The 13,398-nt window shown below is 30.6% G+C and overlaps 1 long non-coding RNA gene across 1 annotated transcript; it reads left to right on the top strand.

The window, feature by feature from the left end:
* Positions 1 to 2,696: 2,696 nt before the first annotated feature.
* LOC143255243 (uncharacterized) lies at positions 2,697 to 11,383 on the top strand. The gene is made up of 3 exons (XR_013030484.1): positions 2,697 to 2,733; positions 3,932 to 4,024; positions 11,241 to 11,383. It is a non-coding gene; the product is annotated as an uncharacterized LOC143255243 (long non-coding RNA).
* Positions 11,384 to 13,398: the final 2,015 nt, after the last annotated feature.

Genomic DNA, 13,398 nt, shown 5'->3' with positions numbered 1-13,398 from the left:
CTTGCCCTGGATCATATTGCAGCTGAGCAGTACTCCAACTGCACTATTTATACTGATTCGCTTAGTTCTATACTTGCTTTGGAATCTTTACACGTTAGCTCACATCCTATTCTCGCTGATATTCGAAACCGACTGGCCCATTTCTCATTAGCAGCTACTTCAATCCAGTTTTTCTGGATACCAGGCCATGTTGGTATTCGCGGGAACGAGCTTGCAGACATGGCAGCTAAATATGTCTGCTTCAGCACCATCACTCCTATGCCTATTCCGTACATGGACTATGGTGTTGTCTTCAAGGCTCGGCTCCGTGCCAGCTGGCAGTCCACTTGGAATGAGCAACGTGACAACAAACTTTTTCAAATCAAACCCAAAATTGGACTTTGGCCATCTAGCTTCCGTAAAGTTCGGAAGGAGGAAGTTGTTCTCACTAGGCTACGCATTGGTCACAGTTTTTTAACTCATCATTTTCTTTTATCTGGAACTGATGCACCAATGTGTAGTTTGTGTAACACTCAAATCACTATCAGTCACGTTTTACTTTCTTGCCATCGTTACAATTCTCAACGACGGCAATATTTTAAACATATTTTTTCCCAGGGTCAATCTGTAACATTGGACAGAGTTATTGGTGATGGTGACTCTGTCCACCTTGATAATGTTTTTAATTTTTAATGGCCATTAACCTTTTTAATCTCATTTAAGTGTTGCATATTTATTCATTACACCTTTTTAATTGTGGTTCCCTTTTAAGAGTCTCAATCTCTCTAGTTCAATTGGAAATTGGAAAATGGCCATAACATTAAATAACTCAACACCAGGACTGGAAAGACCAACTTCAGGTGACTAACGCTGCTGTTTGAACTACTCGTTAGTCGTCCTGGCGAGTTGTTATTATACTTTTGCTGCATATCGTTTCACACTTTTACTACTTAACTTTTAGTACTGGCCATATTGACTCATAACCCGGAACCAGGACTGGAAAGACCAACTTCAGGTGACTGACGGTGGTTTTATACTTACTTGTTAGTCTTCCTGGCGGGTTATGAACATTACCATTCTGCTACAGGTAGTTCTTTACAACTTTGTTGACTGGATGTCAACATTGGTTTTACGCCATTTTCTGTTTTAATTGCCGTTTTGCTTTTATCTTCAATTACTTTTACAAATTTTACTCCATTTACTGGACTTTTATCTTTTACTGGACATTTGGCTACTCATTATTACGATTTTGCGGAGTGTCTTTTAAAACTTTTATTCTTTTACATTTTGATAATAGCTGCTATGACACATAACCCGGAACCAGGACTGGAAAGGCCAACTTCAGGTGATTGACGGTGGTTCTTGAACTTACCTGTTAATCTTCCTGGCGGGTTATGATCATTACCTTTTGCTAGAGTAAATACTTTACAACTTCTTATACTCTGCCTTCTATCTTAACATTGTAGACTAGGTGTCAACATTGGTTTTATACTTTTTTGTTTTACATTCATTTCCATTTATGTCTATTACTACATTTATTTATTTATTTATTTTATTTTTTTTTTTACATTTTTACCGAATGTCTGGCGCAGATAGCCTCGCTGCTTTGTGCCATAAAACACTAAATCAATCAATCAATCAACCTTTATAGTTGTTGTAACCTTGAACATCTCCTTTGTTTTGTATGGAATGGTGATTGGTTGTTTCACTTGTACTGTTTCTTTTCAAGGCAGTCAACTGTACCTTTTCTTGCTATAGGAGGGAATGGATTTATCTTCCTCCTGTAACATATTTCCTTCTATTTTGATTGGTTTTGTTAACTACCTCATTTTGTCTTCTGTTTTTTATATCTCTTTAGTTTGTTATCTCATGATTTCTCTTGCCTTGATATTCCCTATACAAGATCTTGCAGAATATGGATGACCCTCAATACATTTGTCAAATTATTTAAACTACATTGCAGGTTTGTCTTCCTCCAGTTGCCATGTTTTTATCTTCTGTAGGTAGGGTTTTTATTCATTTTTCTTTGGCTTTAATTCAATGTCAACAGAGACAACTAATCTTACCACATGGCTAGTGTTACCTCATAGGGAATACTTCTTTCTCCCAAATTCTGAATAAAGGTAGAGATAAATCTGCCCTGCTCAGTGCTTACTATGGAGATGGTGTTTTTGAAAGACTGTTTCAGAGCTATATCAATATATATTATTAACCACCCAGTGTGAGCTTGTCCTTAGATCTGTTTAGCATCTGCTGTGTATCTATTCACAGCAACCCAGTGCCTAATCTATCAGTGTGATATTTTCTGCAAATGATAGAAAATTACTGTTTGATCTATGTACTTTTCTAGTGTTTCTTTCCTAAGTGAATTCCTTCCCCTTTTATTCTAGTGGAGTAATGGAAGATTCCTTCCTTCTCCAGTCCCAAGCTGCTGGAGAAGTCCATATGGACAGTTTCCCTTTATGTCAATGTAATCCCATTCTTCAGTGGTAAGTGGGGCTGGGATTTTACAGGATGTAAAATCTGTATATTGGACACACTATTAGGCTTTTGCAAATTAATTTTCATGAACTTTGTTCACAGAAAAATTATCATTAGTGATGTGCTATTCTTACAACTTAAGACTCTTGAATTTATAATGCCAGTGCAATGTGTGATGGTTTATAATTTATTACAGGATATACAGCATGGAAGTATCTTGTTTGATGAGATCTATCAAGTACTTGAAAATGTACAAAAGGAGCAGTAAAACCGGTTTGTACAAATTTTATAGTAGATGCTTAAGTTCATTATTGAAAAACTGTGGTTTTGTTTTTAGTTTTGGAAGATAAGCATAAACATTATAAAATAATTTACTTTTAAAGTGGAAACTTGTTTCATATGTATCCTTTAGTTTGAAAACATTTGTAACAGATTAGACAAACATTTTCAGCTTATTTTAGAGAGTATATTTAGAATTTATTTTGAAAATTAATTACTAGCTAAAGAAAAAGATGCATTTAAGCACAGCCAAGTTCATTGTTAAAGGGTATGGATAATCTAAAATTTAATTTTCAAATACCATTTTAAATGTCGAAGATTTAGTATTCATAAAACCTTTGCTGTACTAGCTGTACATTTATATGTTATTTTATCATATTTACCATGTAATGTTGAACATTTGTTATATATATATAAAAAAACAACAAAAAAAAAAACAATTAAAAATATAGCCATTATGACTTGATACATCTCATGTGTGTAAATAGTTTTATAAACTTGCCTGACATTAAATGATTTTTCACTACATTCCAAATACAGTTTAATGAAATTGCTTTTAAAAACACAATCAGATTTTTGAAAGCATTTTCTGTTTTTACAAATGTACATTTAACAATCATTACATTTGTTATGTCAAATGAAATTTTTTTTTGTGTTGTTGAAATAACTCGTTTATAGGCTTATGAAAATAATTTTTCGTGCAGTTGGTAACAGATCGACTAGAGAACTTGTGAAACAAATTCTAAAGTTTATTCTAAATTTATTTTCGTTGACTGCAGTTGTTTGGGTAGTGAAATTAGTTTTGTGTATTCATAATTATTTATCAAAACTATCAAGACTAAACAACATGGTACCATAATGTTAACTTAGGTTTCCATATTTGTATTAAAGAAGTTCAGCAATAAAGCTGCCCTTACAAGAACTTTTGAGAAGTTTTTAGTATTTTTATTTATTTGCTAATATATTTATTTACTGAAGTTTGTAATTTGTTATATATAGGTAACTAAAGGACTGCATGTAGTTCTCCTATTTCCATCTTCATGATATTTGGGGAATTGGATTTTTGCAGGAAAATTGTTACCTTCATTTTTGTGTAAAACAAACCAAAAGATTGTATTGTGTAATATTGTTGAAATTTTTCTCTATTTTCATTAAGTTCTGAATATTCTATTTTATTTCATAATTTCACTAGTTTGAGATTCCTGGTAGTGGATTCCTCTTCAGACCTAATATTTATGTTACTGTTATTGCCCATATACCATTCTACAGATCAGGAGTTAATCAAGTGAGTTTTTTAATTAAATCTGTTTTCCTCTTATTTTTACTTTATTAATTTTTTATACCTTTTTAAATGTTTTATTAAATGTAAGTAAAACTATTCAAGATTAGTCTTCAAATGTTTGGGTTCAAAGTGTAACTTATTTCATAGAACATGATTGCTGATAAAATGCATTATTTTTCTTGCTAATCATTCTGATTTATTCATTATTATAATGATTTCTTATTGAATGTAATGTAAAAATGTGAACTATTTAAAGTCAACTTTCAGAGGGTAGATAGTAATAGTGGCTTTTCAGAGTGCATTTAAGCTGTGGAATATGCTTGTTATATATGAACTAACTGGCTTAAGCTTTTCAACTTCACCTTAATGTTAAAGAATAACAATCAAATATTGCAGGCTACAATATATAGTTTGTTTTCTTCTTTTGTTTAGTTTCCAAAGGTAATATTATTTTATGTATATAAAAGCATTATTCTTGTTCTTATAACATCTTTTACAATTGAAGCATGTATTTAAAAACTACTTTTCCTTGAAGTTTTACTTTGTAGCATCCTTAGTGATTTAATACTTGGGATCACTGTCTTAGGCTAAGAACATTCAAAACCAGATTATATGAAACCTCAAAAGTGCATTGTATTCTTGTACATTTCCTTAAATGTTCATGTGCTCTGCATTATAATCTTTCTTTAATGAAAAGTACAGGGATTAAAAGTAGAAATTATAATTACACACAAAAATATTTTTACAAGAATGAGGTTGTAATGAATTAACTCCTGTAAACATTTTTACTGTTTTGTTTTCACTTTTAATGTTGTTCCTCTATCCATTCAGATACTGACACACTGATGTTATTCTTACATGAGCTTAATCTTTGAATTGAGTATAATATGAAGTATCATTTCTAATACATAATGTTCTACATTATGACAAGCATGTATCGGACATGAGGGGTGACTTTGGATCACAGTACAGTTGTAATTTTTATAGTGATTTTTATAAACTCAACAATAATTAGAGTACTTCAAAAATAGATAGTCTGTAAGACATGGCATTTCAAATGATGGTTTTAACAACTATTTTCACTTTCATTAGTTTCAGAACATTTTTTAATAACAGAACAATTTGAGACATTGATTTCTGTATTTATTCAATGGAGGAAGTAATTAGTCGTGTATTTAGGTAGTAATTTGAGGGGCTTTTCCCAGGATCCAAGGTTTTGATAAAGACTCCTATTTAATAATTTTATTTTAGGTAAAATTACATGAGGTGCAGTGTCCACAAAATTATTAGCCACTGGCCCCACACAGCCTTAAATCTGCTACTAGTTCAAATCATAACATTTGTAATTCATGTGATATATTTGTCATTCAAACCTGTTGATCCTTGCTAGATGTAAGAAAACCATTTTGGTGAAAAGGATTTATCAGATTTATACATGTTTTTGGGAAATGTCTTATTGAAAAACTGAGAAACTAGTTTTGTACAGTTTCTGTAAAGGGTTTTTTTACTATTTTGATAGGAATAGGCAAAATGTTTTAAATGAAATGTTAAGTGTGTATAATTGACAACATTTTGACCACTTTTTTTGCTACTGAGAGTGAGAGAAAAGATCTGTTTTAAGAATGTCTATTTTTTTAGAACTTAAAGGCCTATACAGTTCCTATTTTTATTGTTTATTATGATTTTTTAAATTTTCAGTGGTTTAATAATCTATGGACACCTTGTATATTTTGCATAAAACATCTGGAATTGTGCTTCATACTTTATTCTATATGTAGATTTGTAATTATTTTTCCACATACTTGTGTATCTCTTACTGAAAGAGTTCACTAAACTGAATTATTGAACATGTGAAAATTTAAGATTACATTTATTATTATTATTATTATTTGCTATTGCTGTTTCTCAATGTATAACTTTGATAGGTAAAGTAGACATGGGAAGAAATTGCATGTTCAAATATAAAGGTTATGAAGCATTTATCACTGGTAGAGGACTTTTTTTTGTATGATGTTAATGCATTAATATATATATTGTACTAGTTGTTTTGCTGTTTCTTTAGTTAATTGCCAGTTCATAAAAAAAACGTTTTTGTCATCATTTTGAAAGGATGGCATTTTGTACTGAAAGGACAGTTGTTGCAACTTGTTGAGTAGAATTAACAAATGTTTTATCACATACATATTAATTTATATCTGCTTAAAATTGTTACATTAAACAACAGAGCTTGCCGTTTAAGTTATCTTAGGAAGTATTGGTGGAGATTATTACTGAGGGCTAAATTATTGCTGCATAGCAGTTTTTTGTTTGTGAAATTTATATTGTTATCTTGTACGTGAAAGCTTTTTTAAGTTTCTCCTAGGATTTAAATTACTTTAAATACTTCCATTCACTCGCATATGTGGTACATAAATTTGGTATTTAAGAATACTGTCTTTTGATTTTTATATTAATAGTAGAACATTTATGGAATTAATCTGCTATTGAGTACATGTGCAGTTTTCACCTGTTGAAAGAATGTTTGAAGTGGATTTTATTCAAGGCTGCAATGTTTCTTACTTTTGAAATGAAATAACCAGTTATGTAAATAACATTGATTAGAAGTGCACTTGTACACATCACTACCACCACTGTCATTTACTAAACTGTCTTTGGTGGAACTTTGGGGTTGTGTGAGAAAAGTTTGTTGTGTAATTGCAACCAAATGTTGAGCATAAAAGCTTATCAGCCATTAACTTGCACTTCTCTGTATCATTTCTGTCATTGGTTATTTCATTTATGGGTGGAGCCTACATGCTGACTAAAGTTTGTACTTGATTTTCACTGTGTTTCAGTGTAACAAATAGAAAATAAAGGGTTTCTTAAGGGTTCCATTAGTAGTTTTAGAGCCCAATGGTTGAAAAAAGTTTAGGAATGTTGGTCTCTACCGTCTTATCCCCTATTTGAACTCTCAAAAGAATGAAGTTTAATCTAAATCACTTGCTGTAAATTTGTCAGTGCTCAGACAAACTGTAATTTTATAACCATCCATTTCACTTTTATACACCTTCAGTTACAATAGGTAGCTTAGATGCATTTGTAATATGCAATTAGAAAACCAGAAAAATTGTGATTTGTTAGAGGAAATTGTCTGTTTTTGCATGTTGTTAGTTTATATTTAGTGATTATTTAATAAATTAAATTTAGTGCATTGCTACCATAAGTATTAAAAAAACAAACTTTTTTTTTGTATGTGGAAGACTTATGTTAATTAAAAGACTGCCAAAATTTGTGAAGATATATATACACGTTATATTGGAAGTTAAAAGCATTAAAATCTATAAAGATAAGTAGCTGTCCTATGAATGTCTTTTAAGGTAAAGAACCCAATACTAAACAAAACACTCCAAATGTGGCCTACATTATAACCTCTTTGGACTTGTATTTTGTCTTTCTGTAGATACAGCCTAAATTCCTATATGCTTTACCACTGGAAACAGCATATTACTCAAATGGTTTAATACCAATCATCTACTACACCAAGATCTTTCCTTCCATAACATTGTTAAGGTTATTCTCATAAACATTACATTCATAATTCAAATTGTGATATCACACATGCATTACCTCACATTTATTGTAATTGAATGTATCTCCTATTTATTTATATAACTTGCCAAATAATCCAAATTATTTTTTAAAGCAGCACCATCTCCTCATAGCGAGCAACACCTATAACTTTATCACCAGCAGACTTAAATAATTTACTATTTATTCCTTATCTATCACTGATGCAAGTCAAATAAGAGCAAAGGTCCTAATACTGAACCCTGAAGTACCACACTTGTGATCTTAGTCCATTATGATTGAACTCCATTTGCAACAACCCTCTTCTTTCCTCCATTCAGCAGCTCTTCTCTCCAGTTTAACTTGTTCTCCATACATAGAGATGATTTTTTTTTTACAAGCCTTTTATATTTCATCTTTTCATATACTTTCTGAAAATCTAGATACTCAAAATCTACCATCTTACTCTAATATACATAAGCAGTAACATTTTTCAAAGAATGTCAAAAGATATGTATGGCAAAATTTCTTTTAGTGAAACCATGTTGACTATCCAATTTTAAACTTTGTTAAATAACTTTGTACAGTACATTTTAATAGGCTTTTAAAATTTTTCCACCAGTGACATCACTGTAAGATTAATAGGTCTATAATTACTGGGACAGTTTTATCACCTCTCTTGAAAAGAAGAATAAAATTAGCTAACTTTCAATCTTTTGGCAACCTACCACTATTCAAGAACTTAGGAAAAAAAAGTAGCAAGCAGTTCACATATTCAGTCGGTAACATATTTATAAAACCCTTGGGTAAATATTATCTGGCCCAGGAGATTTATAATTCTTAACTTTTCAGTTTTTTATTTTCTTAAGTTCAGAATTAATATCTTGTTCAATTGTGTTTCTATTTTGCAAGTGTTCAGGATGAAGAATATTGCTTATATCTTCATTAGTAAAATTTGAAAAAAAGTTCAATGTAATAAGCATGAGATGTTAGTCTTGTATTATTTCTCACAGGACAAATTCTCACCCTATTTTGTGTTCACCCTTAATGTACTCAAAGAAATCCTCACTACTAAGTTTTACATTTTCCCATAAACCAAATATCTTCCTGTTTGACCAATTCTTTTGATCCTCTCATCTTCCATCATAGCAGTCAGTTTAAACCTCCTATATTTATAATGCTTTTATTTTACCCTTTATACCATGTGTGAGTTAACCTAGTTTTTCATATTGCAGCCATTTTTTTTCATAAGTAATGTGCTTATATTAAATTTAAGGGTTTAAAAGTTTTTCATATTCAGTATCTCTAATTCATTTGCCCAATTTACAGGTGACAAGTCTTGTTCCTTATCTTAGTATGCAGCAAAACATCAATTCTGATTGAGCAATGATCACTTGCACCAGATGTTCCCTAACCTCCACCTTGTCGGGCATTATTGCATTAGAAGTTAACAGTAAATCTAAAAGAACATTGTATTAAAATTTGTAACCAATTGGTGAAGAAAACCATCCTGAAAAGTTTCTAAAATTCTCTCTCTCATGATTTGATTTTTAATACTTATCAATATATATGCTTAAAGTTAAAATCTTCCATATTTATAACCTCATTAATAACCAAATTCTTTAGTTTTTAGTGGTTTCATTTGTTTAATCTGGTATTCTTTACAACTTTCAAGTAAGTCTTTCCCCTTTTGAATCTATCCCAAATAGATTCAACCTCTTTGCAGGAGAAAAAATAATTTGGGGATTTCTTAAGCAGAAAGTGCTAATCAGTATTAAATTTGATTAACAATTAGCTTTGAAATTCTCAACTTGAATAGGATGCAACTCTCATTTCACGTATAGAGCTACTTTTTTCCATCTGGTTTAGTAATTTATCCTTGCTAAACAACCTATAAATATGTGTATCAGAAACACTTGTCATCAAAATTGTTTTTTTAACCAAATTTTATTTATTCCTCTTACATCACACTTCTGTTTCAACCAGTGCAGTTAAGTCATCTATTTTATTACTTTTACTTCTGTTATTACAGTAATTACTGTTTTATATTTTTCTGGCTCTCACCACTGTCTCCCCTGATCATTCCTTCCTTTTTCATTAGCACCTAATGTATGTGCACAGTGAAAACTGCATCACAGCCAACACTTTACTGTATCACTCACTTTGATTCCTGTTTACTCCACAAACCATGTGCCATGCTAAAGTTTGGTGATAACACAGCTTCTATATTTTAAATTTCCATTCTTATATAGCCCTTTTTTGTTATGTCTCCCTCCCATAGTTTCTTATCTGCAGAAGCAAAGCTTGAGATCTGTTACTTAATGTTAGCTTTCTTAATACTGTTTTATCTTACTGAAAGTGAATATTGACCAGTATATCCTTTGTATAGAAAGCTTAAGTTCTTCTTTCAATTATCCTGCAATTTCTAACAGTTTACACTTTTTTTTAGCTCATTGTTTCTTACCTTACTTAGGGCAGTTTCTAATTTTTCTTTCAACATACAAACTCTCTATATTAATTGTGTATCTTCATTACCAGCTTCTTTAAATGTACATGCTGTTTTTGAGTTCGCAGATAAAACCCACCATCTTGCATCTGTCACACCATACAAACTGTGAGTGTTTAATGCTAAACATTTAGTCATTGCAGCCTGGGAATATATAATCAACACTAAATACAAGTAGCTTTTGACAATAGTTTTAGCCTAAACTTAGAGTTAAATATTATTTCATCATTAACTTGTGTTGTCATTAATGTAATTAAGTTTATATTCCAAATAGGAAGTGACAAATACCAGTCTTTAGCTTACACTTAGGATTATACAGGTTGATTATCCTGATTTATAACTTGTCAGCAGTTTGTTCAATTGTCCAGAAGAATGCTATAATCTAAAAACACAAGTATTCTTTGTCTCAAAGCTAAGCTCATATCTTTTATCTGTTACTCTTTACATTTCCCTTTACTTCAAGAAGTAAGTTTTGAGAGCAGTTCAGTTCCAGTAAAAGTGATAGTTTGGTCTAGCATGGCTAGGTGGTTAGGGTGCTTCACTCACAATCTGAGAGGTGTGGGTTTGAATTCCCACCCCACCAAACATATTTTCTTTTTTAAGCCAAGGAGTGTTATAATATGATGGTCAGTCTCACTAGTAACTGATAAGAGTAGCTCCAAAAATTGGTGATGGGTGGTGCTTTTCCTCTAGTCTTTCACTGCTAAACTATAGATGACTAGTACAGATGGCTCTTGTGTAAAATTCAAAACAAAAGTGATAGATGTGTGTTTACATGCCATGTTTAGGTTATTAATAAAGATTGTTCTTTATTTTTAATATCTATCTTGTTTTACAAACTGAGTTGGTAAGCTCAATTATTTCATGATAAATATCTTATTGAATCTCCTATTACTCAGCAGACTTGTTATATTGCTTTTAGGATAACATACTACAAGCCTTTTGTGTGTGTGTGTGTGTGTGTGTGTGTATACATGTATGAAAACAAATCTTTTAAATGTGTTTTAATATTCATTAATCATTTCTTTAATGTTCTTGAAATATACATTTGGGATTTCAATGAAAGTTTTTTCATTTTTCAAATTCTTGTTTGCATTCATATTAGTTTATAATTTTTTAAGGAAAAGATTAATTATCAAAAAATATTTCACACTGTATTTTCAACAGGTTCTTGTCCATGGTTGGCAAATGACAGAAGACAATGTTAACAGGTTTCTTGACTTGATCAACTGTAAGCTGTATGAAGTTCTAGCTTGTGTAGTGGAAGCCACATCAAAAACTAACGAGCAACAACAAATCTGTTTGGTAGATCAAATTATTTTCTTCTCATGTTCTTAATTTTTCATAACCAGTTCTCAGCAAAACCATAACTGGTAGTCTAAACATTATTTATTATGATTTTTTCTGTTGAATTGTATGTCTTTATTGTTAATAAATCCAAAGTATGATTTGAGGAATTTCAAATGAGTGTTCATCTCTGAAGTTGCCAAGCACAACATCAGTTAAAGAGCTGGTAGTTATTTGACTTTAACTACCTGAAACCATTTGCTTTTAGATTGAAACAAGTTTTTATTTTTTTCATAAAGACAAGCAGGGATTGATAGGTTAGTGTATAATCAAAAGCAAGCTGAAACAGTAGTAAATGTTGCACTAAATAGTGCAACATTTTTTTATTTTTGTTTTGGTTATAACAAACTAATGTAATTAGTCAGAGGTTTGGTTTTGCAGTTTTAACTCGTACCTTTATTTTGATTTTGTTGACTTAACTTTATTAGTATTAATTTTCTCAAAAACAAAAAAAAGGGGTGCGGGACAAAATATTTTGGATTTCTTTAACAGAAGCTGCTAATTGGTATTAAATTTGATTAGCAATAAGCACATATCATTTGGTATCCATTTGTCATATTATGGCAACTAAATCCAGCACTAAAATTTTTTGTTCTTTGTAAAGATTTCCACTGATGAAAAAAAATAAATTGGATGTTTACACAGGTCGAAACCCTAATATTTAATTGTACCATACATGACATTTTGCAAAACAAAATATTTCTTGGTATATAAGGTAAAACCTCAAAACTGTAAGAAATACCATTCATAAAATAATGCAACAATGAATTAACCAGAGTAGGAAATAATTTGAAGATATTACAACTGAACAACGTTGCCACAGATTGTTTTTCAAATTACTCTATTTTATTTCTCTTTTGGTGAGACATCATCATCCTCTTTACAAAATGGCTTCTTTTATTTTTTTGAATAAAAAAATATTCTTACTTTAAGCAGTAATTATCCTACTTGGCACAGGCATTCTTTACTGTTTGTGTGTCACAAGGTTTTAATGAGTTACATTCAAAATTTAATTCAATAACGTTTTCTTTGTTAATGTTAAATAAATTAGTATGATATAAAGTTGTAGCTAATAAGTCCTATTTTAATAGTATACAAGTTTTACGTTCGTAATTTTAGATAATGATAAAAAAAAAACTAGTGCAAGGAATTACTTTTTTTGTCAGACATCTGAGGTTCCTTAATTTATCTCTATAAGAAATATGAAATTTAAAGTAAGTAATTTTTTCAAATATTACCATTGCTCAGAAAAGCATAATTTTATAGCTTTCAATTTTGTTTGGTTACAGAACCATTAAAACAAAATTTGACCCCTCTTGCTACGCTCAACTGCCATGTCCTGTTTCAGGATTTGTCGACAGTTCTGCTTTGTTTAATATTATTTTTAACAAATAAAATCCAAAGTTTTTATTTTTACTCTATCAAATGAATTATATTATTACATTGCTTGATTTACAGAAAATATTAATTTCTCTTTCAGTACAAGCTTTGTTATCACTAGAAACACTTCAGTTAGCTTGGATGAATTTGTGATGGCTTTTTTTTAATAGTTAGCCAGAAAAATTGTTTATTATCATTTCAAATAACCTAAAACTGAGTTAAATTGTAACTTAGAAGTTAATTAAATGTCTGTATCAAATTTATTTGCCATCAAGCTTTAAATACATAGTTTTCTTTCTTAACATAAATATATTTTCATATACAGACAAAATACAGTTGTTACAAGTTATTACAAATAATGATTTATACACAAAAATTTTACACACTTCCAACCCCTTTGCTAGTACAGCAGTAAGTCTATGGATTTACAATACTAAGATCAGGAGTTTGATTTCCCTTATTACATTTTACAGGGCTGTAAATCTGAAACTATTAGAGATATTGAACTAATCTTTGGTAATTTTTCATTATGTGGATAGATGAGCACATGTGAATTTTTTTCAAGGCATTCTGTTGGGGTTACCTGCAGCCCCTGGAT

The sequence above is a fragment of the Tachypleus tridentatus genome, chromosome 1 (assembly GCF_004210375.1).
Source record: "Tachypleus tridentatus isolate NWPU-2018 chromosome 1, ASM421037v1, whole genome shotgun sequence".
Taxonomy (NCBI): domain Eukaryota; kingdom Metazoa; phylum Arthropoda; class Merostomata; order Xiphosura; family Limulidae; genus Tachypleus; species Tachypleus tridentatus.
The sequence above is the reverse complement of the archived record's forward strand: the minus strand, read 5'-3'. Positions and strand labels throughout refer to the sequence as shown.